The sequence below is a fragment of the Chiloscyllium punctatum genome, chromosome 19, assembly GCF_047496795.1.
Source record: "Chiloscyllium punctatum isolate Juve2018m chromosome 19, sChiPun1.3, whole genome shotgun sequence".
NCBI classification, from domain to species: domain Eukaryota; kingdom Metazoa; phylum Chordata; class Chondrichthyes; order Orectolobiformes; family Hemiscylliidae; genus Chiloscyllium; species Chiloscyllium punctatum.
The window spans coordinates 21230149-21250263 of record NC_092757.1 but is presented as its reverse complement, the minus strand read 5'-3'; positions in this window follow the sequence as shown (position 1 = coordinate 21250263).

The following is a 20115-nucleotide window of genomic DNA, read 5'->3' as shown; positions in this document are numbered from 1 at the left end:
TCCACAAGAACAGTATCTGGTCCGACAGCCTTTCCTCAAAAAGCCTATCCTCTGTTTCAAGCAACATCCCAGTATCTCCTCTGAACCCTTTATGAAGCTTTTAAATCCTTCCTATCAGACGGTGATCAGAACTGTATGCAATACTCCAAGTAATCCTCACCAGTTTTTTGTACAGCTGCAACATAATCTCATGGTTCCAAAACCCAATCCCTTTACCAATAAATGCGAACACACCTTATGGCTTCTTAATCTTTTAAACTAGGTGGCAACTTTCAGGGATCTATGATCACCAATAATCTTGCCATTAGCCTAGCATTCGTTATTCCTGTTGATCCTTCCAAAGTGAATCAGCTCACACTTTTCAACATTCAACTCTATTTTTCACCTCCAGCTTATCCATGCTACTCTGTAGCCTGCAATATCCTTCGTCACTATCCACAACTCCATCGACCTTGGTGTCATTCGCAAATTTACTAACCTATCCTTCTACACCCTCATCCAGTTTATTCATAATAATGACAAATAGCAGTGGACCCAAAACCGATCCTACAGTAAATCACCAATAATTGAACTTGAGGGTGAATATTTCCTATCAACCACGACCCTCTGTCTTCTTTAAGCCAGCCAACTAAATGAAGTCATAGAATCATAGAAATGTACAGCATGGAAACAGACCCTTCGGCTCAACTCGTCCATGATGACCAGATATCGTAACCTCATCTCGTCCCATTTGCCAGCACTTGGCCCATATCCATCCAAACCCTTCCTATTCATATACCCATCCAGATGTTTTTTATATGTTGCAATTTTACCAGCCTCTGACACTTCATCTGGCAGCTCATGGCGTACACACACCATTATCTGCGTGAAATAAGATCCCCCGAGGTCCGTTTTACATCTTTCCCTTCTGAGCCTAAACTGCTGCCCTCTAGGTATGGACACCCCTACCCGAGAGAAAAGACTTTGTCTATGTACCCTATTCACGCCCATCATAATCTTACAAAGCTCTTTCAGGTCACCCCTCAGTCTCTGACACTCCATGGATAACAGCCCCAGCCTATTCAGTCTGTCCCTATAGCTCAAATCCTCTAGCCCTGGCAACCTGCTTCTAAATCCTTTCTGAACGCTTCAAGTTTCAGAGCATCCTTCAGATAGGGAGAAACCCAGGAATGCACGCAATATTCCAAAAGTGGCCTAACCAACGTCCTGATCTCAAGTCACACTTAAACCCATGCCTCAGCATTTTGTACAATAGCTGAAAGTGGGGAATCTTATCAAACGCGTTATTGAATACCATAGATATCACATCAACCGCATAACCCTCGTCAACCTCTTTGATTACTTTCTCAAAGAACTCAACGAGGTTTGTGTGGCACGATGTAATCTTCACAAACCGAGTTGACTATCTCTGGTCAACATATTTCTTTCTGGATGATTATAAAACTTATCCCTTATGACCTTTCCAACACTTTACCCAACGCTGAAGTAAGGGTGACTGGTCTACAACTACCACAGTTGTCTCTACTCTCCTTCTTGAACAAGGGGACAGCATTTGCTCTCCTCCAGCCTTCTGGCACTATTCCTGTAGAGAATGACGGCATAATGATACAATCCAAAGGCTCTTAGAATCCTCCCTGGCTTCCCAGAGAATCCTAGGATGAATCCCATCCGGCTAAGGTGACATAATTAATTTCACATTTTCCAGAATTGGTAACACCTCCTTCTTGCGGATCTCAATCCCATCTAGTCTTGCACCTTGTATCTCATAAACATTGTCTTTTTCCAATATAAAAGTTTTCATTAAGCGCATCTCCTATTTACTTCCCAGTCCTGTCCTTGATTGGCTGTAATCTTACTCAGGTATTCTTTTATTCCTGATATACCAATATAAACCTTCAGGGTTTTTCCTTGATCCTATGTGCCAACAACGTCGCATGCCCCGTGCTTGCTCTTTTTAACTATCCTTAGGTCTTTCCTGGCTAACGTTTAAATCTCAAGTACCCGAACTGAGCCTTCATATCTCACCTTGACATTAGCCGTCTTCTTTGTCTTGACAAGAGTTTCAACTTCTTTGGTTAAACCAAAGCTCCTTCACCCGTCCACCTGCTCCCTGCCTGTTGTGTACACACTTATCAAAAACTTGTAGTATCTGTTCCTTGAATAAGCCCCACATTTCAATTGTGCCCATCCCTGAATATTCCTTCCCAATCCTATGCATTTAAAATCTCGCTAATGGCATTGTAATTGCCTTTCGCCCAGCTAAAACCCTTGGCCTGCGGTACATATCCATCCATTTCCATCACTAAAATAAACATAACTGAGTTGCGGTAGCTATCATCAAAGTGCTCACCTACGTCCAAATCTTACACCTGGCCGGTTTTATTATCCAGTACAAAATCCAATATGGCATCGCCCATTGTTGGCTTCCCCATATACTACGTCAGGAAACCCTCCTGCACACATTGAACAAAACTGACCCACTTAATGTTAAAAAACCTGTAGCATTTCCTTTCAATATTTCGAAAGTTAAAACATCCACAATAACGAGACTGTACTTTCCCTCCTATCTAGAATCGTCTTCGCTATCTTTTCTGCTACATCTCTGGATCTATTTGGAGGACTATAGAAATCACCGATCAGAGTGACCTCTCCGTTCCTACTCCTAAACCAAGACCATAATATCTCATTAGATAAGTCCTCAAAACGATTTGCTGCCACCGTCATATTGTCCTTCACTCACAATGCCACACCTCCTCCTCTTTTACCATCTTCCCTGTTTTAACTGAAACATCTAAATCTCGAAAGCTACAACAACCAATCCTCTCCCTGCGGTATCCATGTTTTTGAAATGGCCACAACATGAAATTACCAGGTATCAACCCATGCTGAAAGTTCACCCAGCTTAATTCAGATGCTGCTGGCGTTGAAACCTCTTTCCTGCTTGCCACTGAACAATTGCGACCTTATTTCTGACCTCACAACTCTATACCTGCTGGACACTGGATCTACCATTTAGATTCCCATCCCCCTGCTGAATTAATTTAAACCTTTCTGATGGGCATTTGCAAATTTCACCTCATACAAGGATATTAGTAACTCTCCATTTCGGGTTTGGATCATCTTGTTTGTTAAGGTCACAGCCACCCTGGAATGAATCCCTAATTATCCCGGTATCCGAAATCATCCCTCCTACATCATGCCAGTAGCCACGTGTTCAACTCCTCTCTCTCCCTATTCCTCGCCTCACCGGCACATGGCCAGAGATAACAACTCTTGTTGTTCTGGCACTAAGTTTCCACCCTAACTCCCTGAATTTCTACCTTAAATCCCCATCCCTTTTTCTACCAGTGTCCTTATGCCTATGTGGACCATGACTTGGGGCTATTCTCCGTCCTTTTCAAGGATCCCGAAAACAAGATCTAAGACTTCATGAACCCTGGCACCTGGGACGCAAAGCACCAGGTTCCCCCTGAATCTCCTATTTTTTCCCCTAACTATAGATTTCCCAAAGTCTAATGCTCTACTCAGCTCCACACTTTCCTTTTGAGCACCACGGCCAGACTCTGTGCCAGAGACCTATTCCCCATGGCTTACCGTCCTGGTAATCCGTCCTCCCCAAAAGCATCCATGCAGTATACTTGTTGTTGAGGGGATCGATCACAGGGATTCCTGCACTGCCTGCTAGTACCCTTTCTGGCCCCTTGACTGTAAACCCTCTGCCTGCTTCTTGTACCTGAGTTGTGACTACTTCCCTGTAACTCATCGCAATAACCCACTTCACCCTACCTCCTAATGATGCGAAGTTTATCTAACTCCAGCTCCAGCTCCCTCTCCCTAAAGCGGTTTGAGAGGAGCTGGAGTTAGATGCACTTCAGGCAAAGGAAGTCAGCACGGACATTTACCTCCCACATTCTCCAGGAGGAACATTCAACAGCCCTAACGACCATTCCCACTACTCTAAATTGTCAAACTGTTGAAATATAAACAATAAAAAAGAAACTCATTACTTTATCAATTGGTGCACCGAGCCTTTTGTATTGGTTAGAGGAGGAGAATGGTTGGGAAATGTTACCTAAGCAGTGTTTTGGGTAACGCAACCATCCAAATATGTTGCTTCACTTACCCAACAGTCCAGTGTCTGCTCCTGCTCAGCGTGCGCTCTATCTATTCACGAGGTAATTTGATATAATTTTAAATGTACCTTCCCCGTTGACCCGTGCTTCTCGGTGTCACTCCTCGCACTGCTGTAGTAACTGCCAAATTGGAGACCGCTGAACACTTGAGGGAGAGAGAGACACAAGACAGAAAAGACGAAAAGATGGAGGAGCAGAAAGAAGTTGAGGGGCATGCAGAGGTCAGAGAAAAATGTTGGTGAGAAATGAGCAGGAGGCATTCGACAGATGAATCGAGGAAGAGGGGATTGGAGACCATGAGGCATGAGGAGAGAGGGAGTTTGGGAAGTAGATATAGAATGGAATAGGGCTAGAAAGTGAAGGAGAGTGGGAGGGAGGCAGAAGTGAAAAAGTGAGAAAATAGGATTGCGATCGCAGGAAGAGAGAAACAGAGCGAGCTCCAGATGGAGAAGGAACAATGGAAAGTGATAAATTCTGTCAAGATCAGGGAAATGTAGTTGACTCAGAGGTGAAAGTAAGATGCTGACTTAAACCCAGTTCGTGAACTCAGCTCCAGTCCATTCCTATTCCCTGAGGACTAGGACTTGGGCCCGAATCTCTTTCTGTCAATGTCAGTTTCTTCAACAAAAAGACAAGCAACACATATTTCACTCTGCAGCTTTTAATAAACATTTTTTATTAGTGACAACTTGAAATTAAATATACTGTTGCCTTTTCTTATTGGCCCCTGATTTGCGAGAAACATTGAAATGTGTCCCTGTAACGCGCTGCGGGATAAGGTTGGACAAACCAGTATTACTTAGCCTGTTACCATCATGACAGATTGCTTAATTGCTGAAAGATTGAACTGACATAAGAAAGTCCCTGATGTTTTGATTAACCAGTGACTTTTATTGATTGATATATTTGACAAAATAGATATTTCAGCACATTCTTCATCTGTTGTCTGAACTTAGGGAGGATGAAATTGGCCGAGATCAAAAACAGTAAAACGATGGATTTTCTTTCGATTTTGCATTTCTGTGTCACGCTGACCATCCCTATTGGTGTGAGTCTGGAGTCTCTTGCGGGCTCTGCTGGTCAGTAAAATGTGTCTGATGGTGAAAACATTGAGCAGCAGAATCAGGAGAAATGGAAGAGTTGGGTTTAGAATGTGGTGGAGGAACTCGATTATATTCCAGACGTGAGAGTAACTAATGTTTAATCGAACATAACAAAACCAGGGGTCATTCCAGAGCCAATACTGAGGTTCGAACATAAAATACCAGAACATGTTCTTTAAACAGCTCAGCACAGTCACTGTTCCCAGAACCAGAGCCACCGTTTTCTCACTGCAATATTTACTTTTCAGCTTCTGGCAACAAATGGCCACAAATCGATCAAAGGTGAAAGTGACGGTGAACCAAACAGAGCAGTCAGTGGCAGCATAAAGCATGACGGCGTGGATATTACACAGAGGGATGAACTGCCGGAAATAAAACTGTTCTGGATACACAATAGGAATGTGTCTTAATATCAGGTCGAGGATAATGACCAGTAGATCCGCCACTGCCATGGTCCCCAGGTAACGACTGACACATGGAGGCAATCCACAATATTTACTAATCAGGACGTAGACCGTCACTAAATTAACTGTAAGAAGGGAAAACGAACAAATTGCATATCAGCCTGGAGGCAAAGCTACCAGTTGGATCAAGGACCCAGTGAGATTTTCAAATATGTCACTGTATTCGGAGATATGTTGAAATTACTGGATCTGTAATGATAAATGGTAACTTCTGTAGAACTTACAAAAATGTGACATTAAACATAAAATAAATTATCTCTCCCCAAACACACAGACGCATCCACAAGAACAGATTTTTATTTCGAAAACATTCCCACCCACTAGATCACTTGAGAGCAGAGACAGACGGTTTCTTAATTCCTAATACGGAGTGTGTAAATATTGCTGCCCTGAAGAATTCACTCCCAGATCGTTAAAAACAAACGAAGGTTGGAAGTTTATGCCTTTTATTCTACGTTGTATTCGATCCTCTGTCATGAAGAAATGTAAATGCAGGGAGATCATATTCGCCACTTTAACTGCCTGAGGGGACTTCGAAACAGTCTCTTCTTCTCCCTGGAACAGGATCTCTTCCCTTGTAATCTGATGTTTTGTTCAATTAACTGACATCTAGCAGTTTAACAAAAACAGTTATTCAATGTTCTAGACGGTTCCATCATGGAATGTTTCCTGTAATGTTCCAGACAATTCCCTGATCAGGAAAACGCAGGTTTCCTCCATTATGAGACCCATGGATACCTGCAGAATAGTTCTTTTTCCCCTAAATTCACTTGGACGTATAATTATGGTGCATCATGAATGCTCCACCATTCAGTAAGTTCAGGGTTGACCTCACTGTCCCCGCATCTCCATGTTACAGGAACCTTCTGCTGTTGAAGCCCATGACTTCCTGTAACTGATCAGGCGGCCTCAGGACGGTTTTTCTAAAGATTTTCCCAAAAAAGTAAAAGGATAGACTGTGACAGTAATTTAACTTCAGGCACAGAAGATATGGGACAAGGGAGATCATGCAGCACTAAGGTTGTTGGACTTAAATGCATGCAGTACATGAAACATGGTAAATGAGCTTGTAGCTCAGATTGAATTTGACAGATACAATGTTGTCAATATCAAAGAGCTGAGTTTGCTAGGGGACCAGGGTTGGGGAATAAATATCCAACTCTCTACTGGATAACCCAGATTATCCAAACATTAATTATCTGAATTCCACATTATCTGAACAAGATCTCAAGGTCCTGTAAAAACTCTACACGTTATCTAAATGATGTGTTATTCGAACATTCAGTTATCTGAACAAAAAAACTCCCCACCCGTCTTGTTTGGATAATCGAGGTTGTTTTGCATAAGTTATTGGAAGGGCAGGCAGATGGGCAAAGTGGGCAAGAATATTTTGTTCGTTGGAGATAAAATTAAATAATCAAGAATAAGCGATATATCATCAGAAGGCACGGAATCAGTGTGGGCAGAGTTGAGGAACTATAAAGGGCAAAAGTCTTTTCCCTGTAGGATTTGTTTACAGACCTCCTAGCAAACGTCAGGATGTGAGGCGGAAAATAAATCAAGAGACTAGAGTTTTCCAGAAGGCACTTTTACAATTATCATGGGAGACTTCAATGTGCAGGTAAACTGGGAAAATAATGTTGGTAGCAGATCTGATGAAGAGGAATTTGTGAAATGTTTCCGAGTCTTTTTTGAACCAGCTTGTGTTAGAACCCACTAAGGGAATTGGCAATTCTGCATTTGATGATGGACAATGAGGCAGACTTGATCAGGGTGCTGAAGGTGAAGGACCCCGTTTGGTGGCAATGACGAGGTATTGTATCGAGTAGCAGCAGGTCTACTTTGTCGTCAAAGACAAATCACGTGTCATCAAGCATAATGCGATGAATTTTATTGTACAGTGTGTCTGCATGTTCAGGATTGAGTGCGATCACGAAGTTCAGGATACACGAAGGCTGAGAAACCCAATAATGTTAGCCTCTATGATATTTCATTGATTTACCACGAACAATAGTAGCTTGCATTTGTATAACACTTTCAACGCAGTAAAACGTCCCAAGGTGCTTGGGACAGCTTTCAGGCATAGTTTGACACAAGTTACCGGAGGGACGAGGTGGAAAAAGCATGAACCAAAGACAGATTAGACCTTCAGTTAACAGCCTTTCAGACCTGCACTACCATTCACTAAGATCAAGGCTGATCTGCCAGGGCCCTCATCTTCTCTTTTGTGTCATCTCTTCATTTTAACAACGCATTGAAATACTAAATAGTATCTGTGTACTCTTTCAAGATTCCCAGTGATCTAGCCTCCAGAACTCTCTGACGTGCAGAATTGTAAACATTCCTGACCGTCTTAACTTTAAATTCGTGGTTCCTCAATCTTTAAGTAAGTCCCCTAGATGCACATTTTAATACTAATGGAAACATCATCCTAACATGTATCTCTCAAGCACGCTCTGAGTCATGACTTTGGATAAGATCACTCATTACTATTCTAAACTTTAATGCATAATGTCCTTATTTTTAACTCTTGACGAGTTGAAGCCTTCATGTGAGGAAACTGCCTCGTGGAACTCCATTAAACTGCTTCTGTTGCCGGCATATCCTCTCTTAAGTACAAAAGCAAAATTATAAACTGTACTCCAGGTGCAGTCTCACGAACACCATTGCAGTTACATCAAGATCTCCCTTTCAAATGAAAAAAAACTCCTTCACAATAAAAGCCTAAATTTGATTAGCTGGCTTAATTCCTTACTGCGCATGTGTGCTAAAGATTTGAGTTTCATGAACAAGAATACCCATGTCCCTTTGTGTTATATTTCTTGGCAGTCTCTTTTCATTTGAATAGCAAACAGGAATTTTGATTTTTTGACAAAATAACAATGTGTTTTCTGACATTGAAATTCATCAGCAAAGTATGTGCTCACTCATTCAATCTAACTCAATCTACCTCATTAAGGATTGTTTATTATCTCATCACAACTTAACTTTCCATTGTTTTTGTAATATCAAGTAATATGGATACATTCCATTGTTCCTTGTGCAAAATATTCATAAACGTCATAAACGATTGAGGATCTAGTACTTTTTTTTTGGCACTTCATAGGTTATATCTTTCCAAACTGAAAAACAGACCCATTAGTGCGAACTCAATCTTCTGCTTAAGAAGCAATTCTTAGTCCACCCTTATGCTTTACTCCCATTATCTGTAAGAACCTTTTAGTAACAATGTCGAATATCTACTGAAAAGCCAAATGCACAACATCCATTGGATCCCCGTCATCAGCTCCACTTCTCTGAACCTCAGAAAATCCAAGTAAATTTATCAGATTAGATTTTCCTTTTATAATGTCTTTTCAATCAGCTTGAAAATGTTCAGATTTTATTCTGTGTTTTGTCATTTCTTACATATTAATGGGTGCAAGTCATTTTCCAAAAAAAACGATATCAAGCAAAATGGCAGAGAATTTTCTGTTTTCTGTCTCCCTTCCTTCTTGAACAGGACCAACACTTCAGCTGTTTTCTAACCGGCTGGATCCCTCCTTGAATCCAATGAGCTCTGGAATATTGCAACTAATGTCTCCACTATTTCTGCAGACACTTCACTGAAAACGCATGGATACAGTCCAGAAAGTCCCAGTAATCTGTTGTTGCTTCGGTCCCATTATTTTGTATAAAACGCTGTCCCTTGTTTAAAAAAAGCCTGCTACAAGATATTTCCTCCATTAATACCTTGCTTATATGCTTTGGAAAATGTATATTGTCCAGTACAATGAAGAGCAAATAATTAGCTATAATTTTCGAGTTCCAATTAGTAACCTCTCAGTCCTATCCGATAAGGGCCCCACATATACCTGATCTTCTCTCTCTCTCTGTACGCACAGACAAACTTTGGTGTTTATTTCTATGTTTCTTGCGAATTTGCATTCACTAATTTTCTTCCTCATGATTAGTTTTTCAGACAATCTCTGCTGCTTCCACAAGCAATTCCAATCCATTGGGTCTAACATTCGTTTTCATCACAGTTCCTGTGTTATTTTTTAATTTGATCCTTGCATTGCCGGCGTTTCCTCAGCACAGGTGAATAATCTTCTCATCAAGTCCTTCATGTTGAGCAAAATCATCATTTTCTAAGCATCGTGAAATATCAGCTTTAATATTTGGCAATGTTCATTTCCTAATCTTTCCCTTTATCTGTATTCAGCTCACGCTTGAATTCACAAATCAGTCAAAGATCCGAGCTGCCAGTTAGACGCCCGGTTCTGTAAAATGCTACAACGGGATTCCACAACACATGATGAGTTGACAGGATTCCACATAGATTTCAATAGACAGACACGTGTGACGTTGCTGCTTCTTCAACACGGCTATGTAGTCCTTGTATGTTTTTCAGCAACGTCGTAACAGACACAAACTGTGAAAAGTCTAACTTAAGGGGTTTTACGACTAATTTGATTATAGCGAACAGATATTGCCTCAGGCAAAAAGACTTCCAAGTTTTATGAAAGCACTTGTACAATGGAAGGGAGTTGGCCAGTTCCTTCGGCTCTGTTTTCTCCAGTCAACCTATTCACTGAAACCACACAAGCAGCAATGTTTGAAGTTGCTGGACCCAAACAACCAGGCCCGTGCTGATACTCTCTCTCTCTCTCTCTCTGTGACATCTCTCCTGTAAGACGCTGTGTTTGTTTTTACCTTTTGTGCGATTTTGGCGATTGTTGCACTCATTTCGAAAAGCACAATGAATTTGGCATAATCTGTTGAGGTTTCAGGTTGTTTAAGATATTGTGTATTCTCTTCTCTGTTGTTTGTGTTGGATTCAGTAATGTTGTACATAAATTCTGTTTTGGTTAAATCTGAGTGGTTTGATAACTTGCATCCCTTCTGGAATATTTGTGTTACACGCCCGTAAAGCAACTCGGAAAATAAGGGACTTGACTACTTTCTTTAAAAGTCTTGAGGTAGTCTGGACTCGTCAATAACCCATAGAACAAGGTTCAAAGAGGGGAGTTAAAGCTGCTGAAATGTGTTATCGCTCACAGAGCATTACACAGGTGGGAAGCGAATTGTAGCACAAGATTTATGACTTCACTGTTTCCGAACATGACATAACTGGCACCACCGACTCGACGGATCCCCCAATCATGATCAGGGAGAAAAAAAAGGGAAACATTGTCAGTGTAAACAAACAATTGAACCCTTTTGAAATGCCAAAAAAAAAAATGCAGATGAGTATGTGGAATGGACGGGATGAAAATGAGACTAATTGGAAGAAAGACGCCATAGAATGTTCCACATGAAAGAGAAATTTAAAATGGAGGTGTAAACAAATCAGATTAAACTGCAGATCAGTAATTCGGGTTTGATAGCGAAGAGGACTGTATTGGTCAGTAAGTACAAGGATGATGAGTGAACATGACAGTGTAAGTCGGTCTGTACAGGGATGCTGGTGAACAGGACAGTATTAATCAGGACGTACAAGGGTGACAGGTAAACATAACAATGCGTGTCAATGAGATCAAGGGTGATGAGTGAACCCGACAGTATAGCTCTGTGAGTACAGGAATAATGGGAGAAAGGTGGTAGTATCGGTCAGAGATTTAATTAGTAATGCTGAAGATGTCACTATATTTCACGCTGACTATATTCCATTTCGAATTGACTGGTGAGTCGAAGGTAATGGTGCATGGAAAGAAAAGTGCATTCTAGATCACAATGAGATGGGCCATCATCTCCGATCCTGGTGGAGTAATGTCAATGGGACCAATGTGCTTATGCTCATCAGTCCTTTGGTGTTAGGTTCCGTTCTGCCCTTCGAAAATACGATACTGGAGCAGATCGATGCAGGTTTAATGTAGGCTTGGAAAATGCTTGTGAAAATCCCAGAAAGGTTCATGAAGAGTCTCCTTATTCTTTTTTCCCTGGTTCCAGACGTTTGTCATGCTGTGGTGCCTAATTCACTATGAACACAACCCCCAAAACTAAACCAGTCTTAGCTCAACTAAATTCTCTGTTCCCATTGAATTCAACATTGCACACGAGACTTCCAGCAACAAAACAAAATTCTTTCCAATAACGGAACATAAGAGTGAAAATACTGTCACTTTAAGAGGTTCTTTACTCATTCTTTTGTGAAGAGATTATTTGAGGCGTAGATTACAAGCAGTCTACCAGAGTCACGAGCATAAACAGCTTGTGAGGCACTGAGTTGTATAATGTTGCAGCAACGGAAGCAGCCTGAGCTGGTGTGATCGAATTCCGACAGAAGCTGGAATTTTTGTATTATTTTGTCGTTTGAGTTGGGGACTTCTCCCAAAAGCTGGAGGTTCTTTGTGCTACGGGAATGCATGTGAAGCATCGGTTTTCCGAATTTGCCTTTGCGTAAAGTGTGTCTTCGATTTGTTACTATTTTGTAATAGTTACTGTATCTGTCTTCCTGTTAAGTTTCCCAGAGGATTAAGACAATCCAATTCGTTCATTCTTTTCTTATATTTTAACTATAGTGGATAAGTAAAGCGTGCTTTGATTTAAAACTGATAGTTTGACCAATTGATTTGCATCTGGAATGCAACACCTTCCATTTACCTTGAAAATTATCTTACGAATGTTTTGATGGAGTTTGGTCTAGTCTGTAACATAAGACCATGAGCAATATGAACAGCAGTATGACATTCAACCATTCAATAAGAGCATGGCTGATCTGTTCCAGGGCTCAAACCCAACTTCAGGCTACTCCTTTTTTCCTCTCATTTCGCCAATATACTAAACACCCATCCATATCAAATACAAATACTTTTATTGATCTAGGCTCCACAACTCCCCGGATTAGGAATTTCCAGGCATTCACTATCTTTTGATCAAAGACATGTCTTTTCATCTCAGTTTAAATTGACGTCTCTTATTCTGTATCTATGTCGCTGAATTCGAGACACCACTCAGGATTGGAAACATGTTCCAATATCTACCTTCTCAATCCCTGTCTGGATCTTGTAGCATTCGGTATTATCAACCGTCACTCATTTCAATACATTGAATAAATGGCTGACTACTTAGGCATTCTTGATTAATCAACATTTTCAACCGAGGAATCAGCCTAATATATCAACCTAGATATTTGCAGCTCCAGCATGTTAACTTTCTATTTTATACTCAGGAAATTCCTAATCGCTTCGTACTGCTCCTTTTTCAGTCCTCCCCATTTAATAACAGTCTGTCTTGTGGTTCTTGCAATCATATCCATTTGTTAGTGATTAAAACAACACATTTCACAGTATTTAGGTACCTGTGAGAATGAATCTAACACTGAAACCGTGCTAACCTTTTCTATAATCACCTTTCAGAATATTTGCTTCCATATTACAGCATGCCCTTACATCTTGCTTTGCATCATCTGCAATCTCCTTTATACAATTCACTCAGCTCTCTCAGTCAAACTATCAGTATCGATTGTAAATAACTCACGCCATAGGACGGATAATCTAGCAGATTCAGTTTTTAACCTGATAAGGATCATTAATCGCGACACTCATTCCATACTAACACATTGTTTGCCATATGGTGAGCTCTGCTCATATGTAATAAACTTTATTTTCTGGCGTGTAATCAAAAACCTCTGGAAAGCTAAGTACATTGTCTACCATTTCCCTTTTTTCCAGTCTGCTGGTTATGCTTCCAGTTAACTCCAATAAAAGTTTTCAAAACTTTATATGAAAGAATATGAGTTCCCTTTCACAAATCGCATATATTGAACGTCTTTAAACATACATGGAAAAGCTCGTGCTGCTTGCTTTGATGTTTCTTGCCAATATGTGTTCAGCATAAATTTTCTTCTTAATTTCACTCATGTCAACTGCTTCGGATTCCATCTTAAGCGTCCCAAATCTTGCCTATACTAATTCTCGCCAATTTGAATTTTCCATTTGTGTTTGGAAGTATCATTGACAGCCTTTGGGAATCATGGGTAGTTCATCTAGTTATTGATTCTTTTTTTTAACACAATCGATCATGAGATACCTGCGTAAATATCTTTCACGATACACCCACCGACCTTCCTTGGATCTATTTTCAGCTCCCACTTATGACAAGGTGTCAGAAAAAAATCTGCATTTTAGATGTCCGGTTCTTTTCAATTGTTCCAGGGAACTACCTTATGTGTTGAACACATGATCAGCTGAGGATGAATACATTCTCATAGGTTCTATCTCTCTGTCGCTTCTTTTCCAATTCTGCCACATTCCACTGGGAAGCCTCTGAAATAACCTGCTTTCTCTTCCATTGAGATTTTAGCACCACCTCACTCCTGTGGTCAGGCCCTTTCGCTGTAACTAACCCATGTCCTGCTCTTCTGCCTACACCCCTTCCTCTGATATTATGGAAATCTGAAACAAAAACAAAACTTGCTGGAGAAACTGGGAGCTTTGAAGAAGAGACACTGAACTCAAAGGTTCAACGCTGCTTTCGCACCACGGATGCTGCCAGCCATACTTAGTTTCGCCTGCAATTTTTGTTTTGGAACAAGTTTAAAGATGTGTGCTAAAACTGGTCAAACACACAATCTAGCATATAGCGCCATACACAGGGATGTGACTGGCAACACAAGATTCCATTAGATACGAAATAAGTCTGGCACCACTGGTATAACAGCGATGATAATCATGTTCAGTGAGAGAAAGAGAGGGAAATATATTCACTTTAAACATGGAAGATACCAACACTGGATAGGAAAATTTTCAGATGAATATATTAAAGTGTTTTGACAAAGGTGGCAACCTGGCTGCGTGACACCACGGAGAGACCTTCAGAGGAATTAACATTAACATCGAAACATTACAACATCATAAATCAGAGTAGTTCACTGAGTAGAGAAGTGATGCGTGAACGGGTCTTGGTGTGAATTGGGAGATCTGCAGCAGAATAGCGTTGCAGGTATGTCCTTGTAGATAGTGCACATCAAAACTGGTCATGCATGTAATGCGGCAGACAAGAGAAGCAGCAGAATGATATTGAAACATAATGTGGAACTTTTTGCCTAGGATAGTCCTGCAGTTTACGACTACCATCAAGGTAATCACTGGTTCATTGACGAGGGTCAGACCAGGGTCAGAACTATGTGCAGCAAAAATGATGATAACCCATTAAAGTGACCGTATGTGACTGCTTATATTCCAAAAGGCAGAACTATCAGCTGATGGTGAGGGGGCAAGATCCACAACAGCAATATATTAGATGTAATCTCTGCTGTCCTGCCAAATTCAGTTATCAACTGTGATGATCTACTAAATAACTCACTGGAGGAGAAAGCTCCACAAATATCCCTAGCCGATATAATAGCACAGATCTGCACATGAATGCAACAGACAAGAATGAAATATCTACACCATCATCAGCCAGAACAATCGAGTCGATGATTCATATTACCCTTGGCTTGATGTCCACAAAATCACAGATATCAATCTTCAATTAATGAATTCGCTGCACGTGACGTTAAGAAACAGCTGAACACAGCAGTCAAAGTCATGACACCACTCCTGAAATTGGACTGAAGGCTTGTGCTGCACAACAAGCCCTGTCTCTGAGGGGGATGTTTCATTTGAGCTCCAATTCTGAAGTTTACATGACTACGAAAAATAGCTCAACTATATCCAGCCCCCGAAGAGCAGAATAATTATAATATGATCGATTTTCACTCCCTCACTACCATCACAATAACCAACTTGGAAGAAGTTCGTTCTGACAGAGCCATCAAGCAGCACAGAAATAGCCTGCACAGTGTTGTTTATGATAGATCCACATGTGGAGATGATGCTATTGTGGAAACGTCACTGAATTACTAATCCTGACCGGACTAGTACTCTGGAAGCTAGTTGAATTTTTTTAAATAACAATTAATTAAATAGGGAGATCTAAAATCTGGTGTTAGTAATACAGACCTTGAAGCCAATTCCAATTGTAAATAATAATTTGATTCAGCAATGTATTTACAGGAAACAAATCTACGGTGCTTTCCTGGTCTAGCCTGAAAGTGGCAACAGACATAGAAACAAACGATGAACTCTTCAATGGTCTCTGAGAAGGCCAATCAAAGCACTAAATTGTATCAAAGTGCTCCGACTTGTTAAAAAATTAAACTGGACAAAACACCCGGCCCAACTTCAGCATCCGAAAATAGAACAAGGAATACGTTCGTGCCGACCCTGCAGAGACCTCTTTCCTAACATATCAGAGCTTGACACAACGGTTAGAGAGCTTTACCGCAGACGGCACAGAAATATCGTGAACGCAGTAGGCCACTCAACCCATTGAGCCTCCCCCATGCTAGTTTATGACCGAACATCTCAATGCACTTTTCACAGAAATGTCCCAAGCCCTTCATACGAATAAACGTCTGAAAGATGACATAGGAATTTCAGTGGTCGCTTTGGTCATCGATTTTGCTCCGCCATTTAACATCATGATGGCTGATCCTACCTTCACACAGTATTCCTGCTCTCTCCCTTTAGTGTGTAGAAATCATTACCCTTCAGTGTCTTGATCGCCACGCCCTAATATGGCAGAGAATTCCACTGACGAGAGTGTGTTTCTGGAAAAAGCACAGGAGGTCAGGCAGCATCCGAGGAGCAAGAAAATCGACGTTTCACTCAAGAGCCATTCCTCAGGAATTCCGCATATTCATCAATTTCTGAGTGTCGGCATTTATTATCATCTTCCAACAGAGTGGCCTCATTTCTCTTCAATGGCCACGTATTTTCCCAATCACTCAGTTTGCCTCAATCACTGTGGAGCTTTTTTTAAAATCCTCCTCTCCACTCACAATCCAACATTGTTCAGTGCGAACAGCAAATTTGGAAATAGTTGATTTGATTCCCGCAACCATATGTTGGATGCGCATAGTGAATAGTCGGGGTCCAAACACCAATCTCTACGATACCCGATGAGCCTGTCACTCCAAATAAACATTGTTTCGGCTCTCCTATTCTAAAACTATTTCCATATATTAACCCTCTTCCCGAAAATTTGATTTTGTACAGGAAGCTTGGGACATTATCAAAAATCTTTCAGAAAATACAAATAGAAGTAGCATCTATTGCTTCTCCATAACTCATCTCTCAGTCAGTTTCTCAAGTATGATGCCAATTTAATATGTCCCATTACTTTCAGTCACAATAATTTCTCCAAAACCATTTATTTACTAGTTTTTTTTCTATTTATTTTTTCTCACCATACTTCGATTTCCAAATAGTGTTGGGAAGATTTTATTTTGTTTTGTTCTATTCTGTGAAGATAGAAATAAAGTAGTTGCTTCATTGTTCTGAAGATTCCCTGTTTTACATTCTCCAGTTTCAGATTGCCGGAAAGTTGCAATTGTTTTCTCTTTCCTTTTCTGTAGCATGCGCTTAGAAGCTATTAGAATTCACTCTTATAACCCTTGTAATATGTTCTTCTGAAACACTCAAATTGCTGTCTTAATCTGCTTATTGATTAACCTTCCAAACTACATACTGTGTCTCCTGACACAATACGTAGATAGGCAAACAAGGAGTGATGCCATATTGGAATTGGTACGAAGAAATTAAAGCTGAAAGGTGTTTGACTTGAGGCACGTGAGCACTTTTGTGATAGTGACCACACTTTGTTTATGCTTACTTTAGCGCTGGAAAGGGAAAAGTATATTTAACAGGGCAGGAGTTATCGTTGGGGGAAAGGCAATTGTGAATGCGATTAGGCAAGATTTAGGGTGCATAAGATGGGGAAGAAAACTGCACGGGATAGACACAAATTAAATGTGGAGCTTATTCAATGAACAGCTATTGTGTGCCTTTGATAATTTTTCACCTGTCAGGAGGTAGAAAATTGTTGATCGCGGGACCCGTGGTTCACTAAAGAAGTTGAAGCTATTCTCAAGAGGAAGAGGAAGGCTTCTGTTAGGATGAGACATGAATACTAATTTAGCGCGCATCAGAGTTAAACGTTAGCCAGAACAATACCTAAAGACAGAGCTAAGAAGAGACAGGAGGGGTCATGAGAATTCTTTGGCGCATAGGATCGAGGAAAACTTTAATGCTTTCTGCAGGATTACAATAATACAAGAATGACGACTGCAAGATTAGGGCCAGTCATGCTTAGTAGTGGGAGGTTGTGCGCGGAATACGAGGTAATAGGGAAAGCGCTAAATGCATACTTTTCATCAGTATTCACTCTGGAAAAAGACAACGCTGTCGAGGAGAAAACGGGGATGCCTGGTAATACACTGGATGGGATTGAGATTTGCAAGGTGAAGGTGTTAACAATTCTGGAAAGGGTACAAAAAGGAAGTCCCCTAGGCCAAAATTCTTTTTCCTAGGATTCACTGCGAGGTGAGAGAGGAGATTGCCAAGATTTTTACTTTGATCTTTTTGTCATCATTGACTATAGGAATTGTGGCAGAAGATTTGAGGATAGTACATTTTGTCCCCTTGTTCATGTAAGGGAGTAGAGAAAATCGTGGCATTTATAAACCAGTGAGGCTTACTTCAGATGTGAGTACATTTTTAGAAAATGTTATGCGAGATAGAATTTATATTCATTTAGAAAGGAATACGGGGATTAGCGATCGTCAACACGGTTTTGTGAAGGGTAGGTCGTGCCTCACAAACTTAATTGAGTTCTTTGAGAATGTTACCAAAATGGTGGATGAGGGTAAAACGGTTGATGTGGTGTATATGGATTTCAATAAGGTGTTTGATAAGGCTCTCCACTGTAGGCCAGTGAACAAAATATGGGGACATGGAATTGAGGGTAATTTAGCAGTTTGGAGCAGAAATTGGCGAGCTGAAAGAAGATAGAGGGTTTCCATTGTTGTGAACTGTTCATCCTGTAGGTCAGTTACTAGTGGTATATCGCAAGGACCTGTTTTGGGTCCACTGCTGTTTGTCATTTGTACAGTTTACCCGGATGAATGCATAGAAGGATGGGTTCGTAAATTTGTGGATGACACTCAGGTCGGTAGAGTTGTGGATAGTGCCGAATGATGTTGTAAGTTACAGCGGGACATAGATAAGCTGCAGAGTTGGGCTGAGATTAAGGAGATTGAGTTCAAAGTCGAAAAGTGAATTGATTCTCCTTGGAAGGACCAAGAGGAATGCAGAACACTAGGCTATTGCTAAGATTCTTGGTTGTGTAGATCAACAGAGGTATCTCGTTGTCCATATAAATTGATGCCTGGAAGTTGCCAACCAGGTTGATATGATTTTAAAGAAAGCATACGGTGTGTTTGCTTTTATTAGTAGTGGGAACGAGTTTCAGAACCATGAGGCCATGCTGCAGATGTACAAAACTCTGATGCAGCAGCATTTGGAGTATTACATATAGTTCTGTTCACCGAATTATAGATTTGGAAGCTTTGGAAAGGGTATAGTGTGTTTCCTAGTTTCACAGTGTCGACATGTTGGGCCAAATGGTCTGTTACCTTAATTTAGGGATTCTATGCTCTTTCCTGTAAAATGAAACCCACATTGGCTGTCCATAGAAAAGAGGAAGAAGTGCTGGATGTCTTGAAACGCATAAAAAATGGATAAATCCCCAGGACCTGAGCAGGTGTACCGAGAACTCTGTGAAAAGCTAGGGAAATGATTGTTATGCCTCTCACTGAGACATTTGTAACATCGATAGTCACAGGTGAGGTACCGGAATACTGGAGGTTGGTTAATGTGGTGCCATTGTTTAAGAAAGATGGTAAAGGGAAATCAGGGAACTATAGACCAGGGAGCTTGACCTCGGTGGAGGGCACGTCGTTGCAGATAATCCTGAGGGATAGGAATGTGTGTGTGTGTATATATATATATATATATATATATATATATATATATATATATATATATAAATGTATATTTGGAAAGGCAAGGACTGATTAGGGATAGTCAACATTGCTTTGTCCGTGGGAAATCATGTCTCAAAAAGTTGATTGACCCTTTTGAAAAAGTGATAAAGAGGACGGTTAAGGGCAGGGTGGTCGAAGTGATCTATAGGATCTTCAGTAAGGATTTCGACATGATTCACCATAGGACACTGCTTAGCAAGGTTAGATCACGTGGAATACGGGGAGAACTAGCCATTTTGGATAAAGATCTGGCTCAAAGGTAGAAGACAGATGGTGGTGTTGGAGGGTTGTTTTTCAGACTGGAGGCCTGTGACCAGTGCAGTGCCATGTCGGTGCTGGGTCCACTAATTTTCAACATTTATATAAATGATTTGAATGTGAGCATAAGAGGTATAGTTAGGAAGTTTGCAGATGACACCAAAATTGGAGATGTAGTTGATAGCGAAGTAGGTTATCTCAGATTACAACAGGATCTGATCAGATGGGCCAATGGGCAGAGAAGTGATAAATGAAGTTTAAGTTAGATAAATACAAGGTGCTGAATTTTGGGAATAACAAAT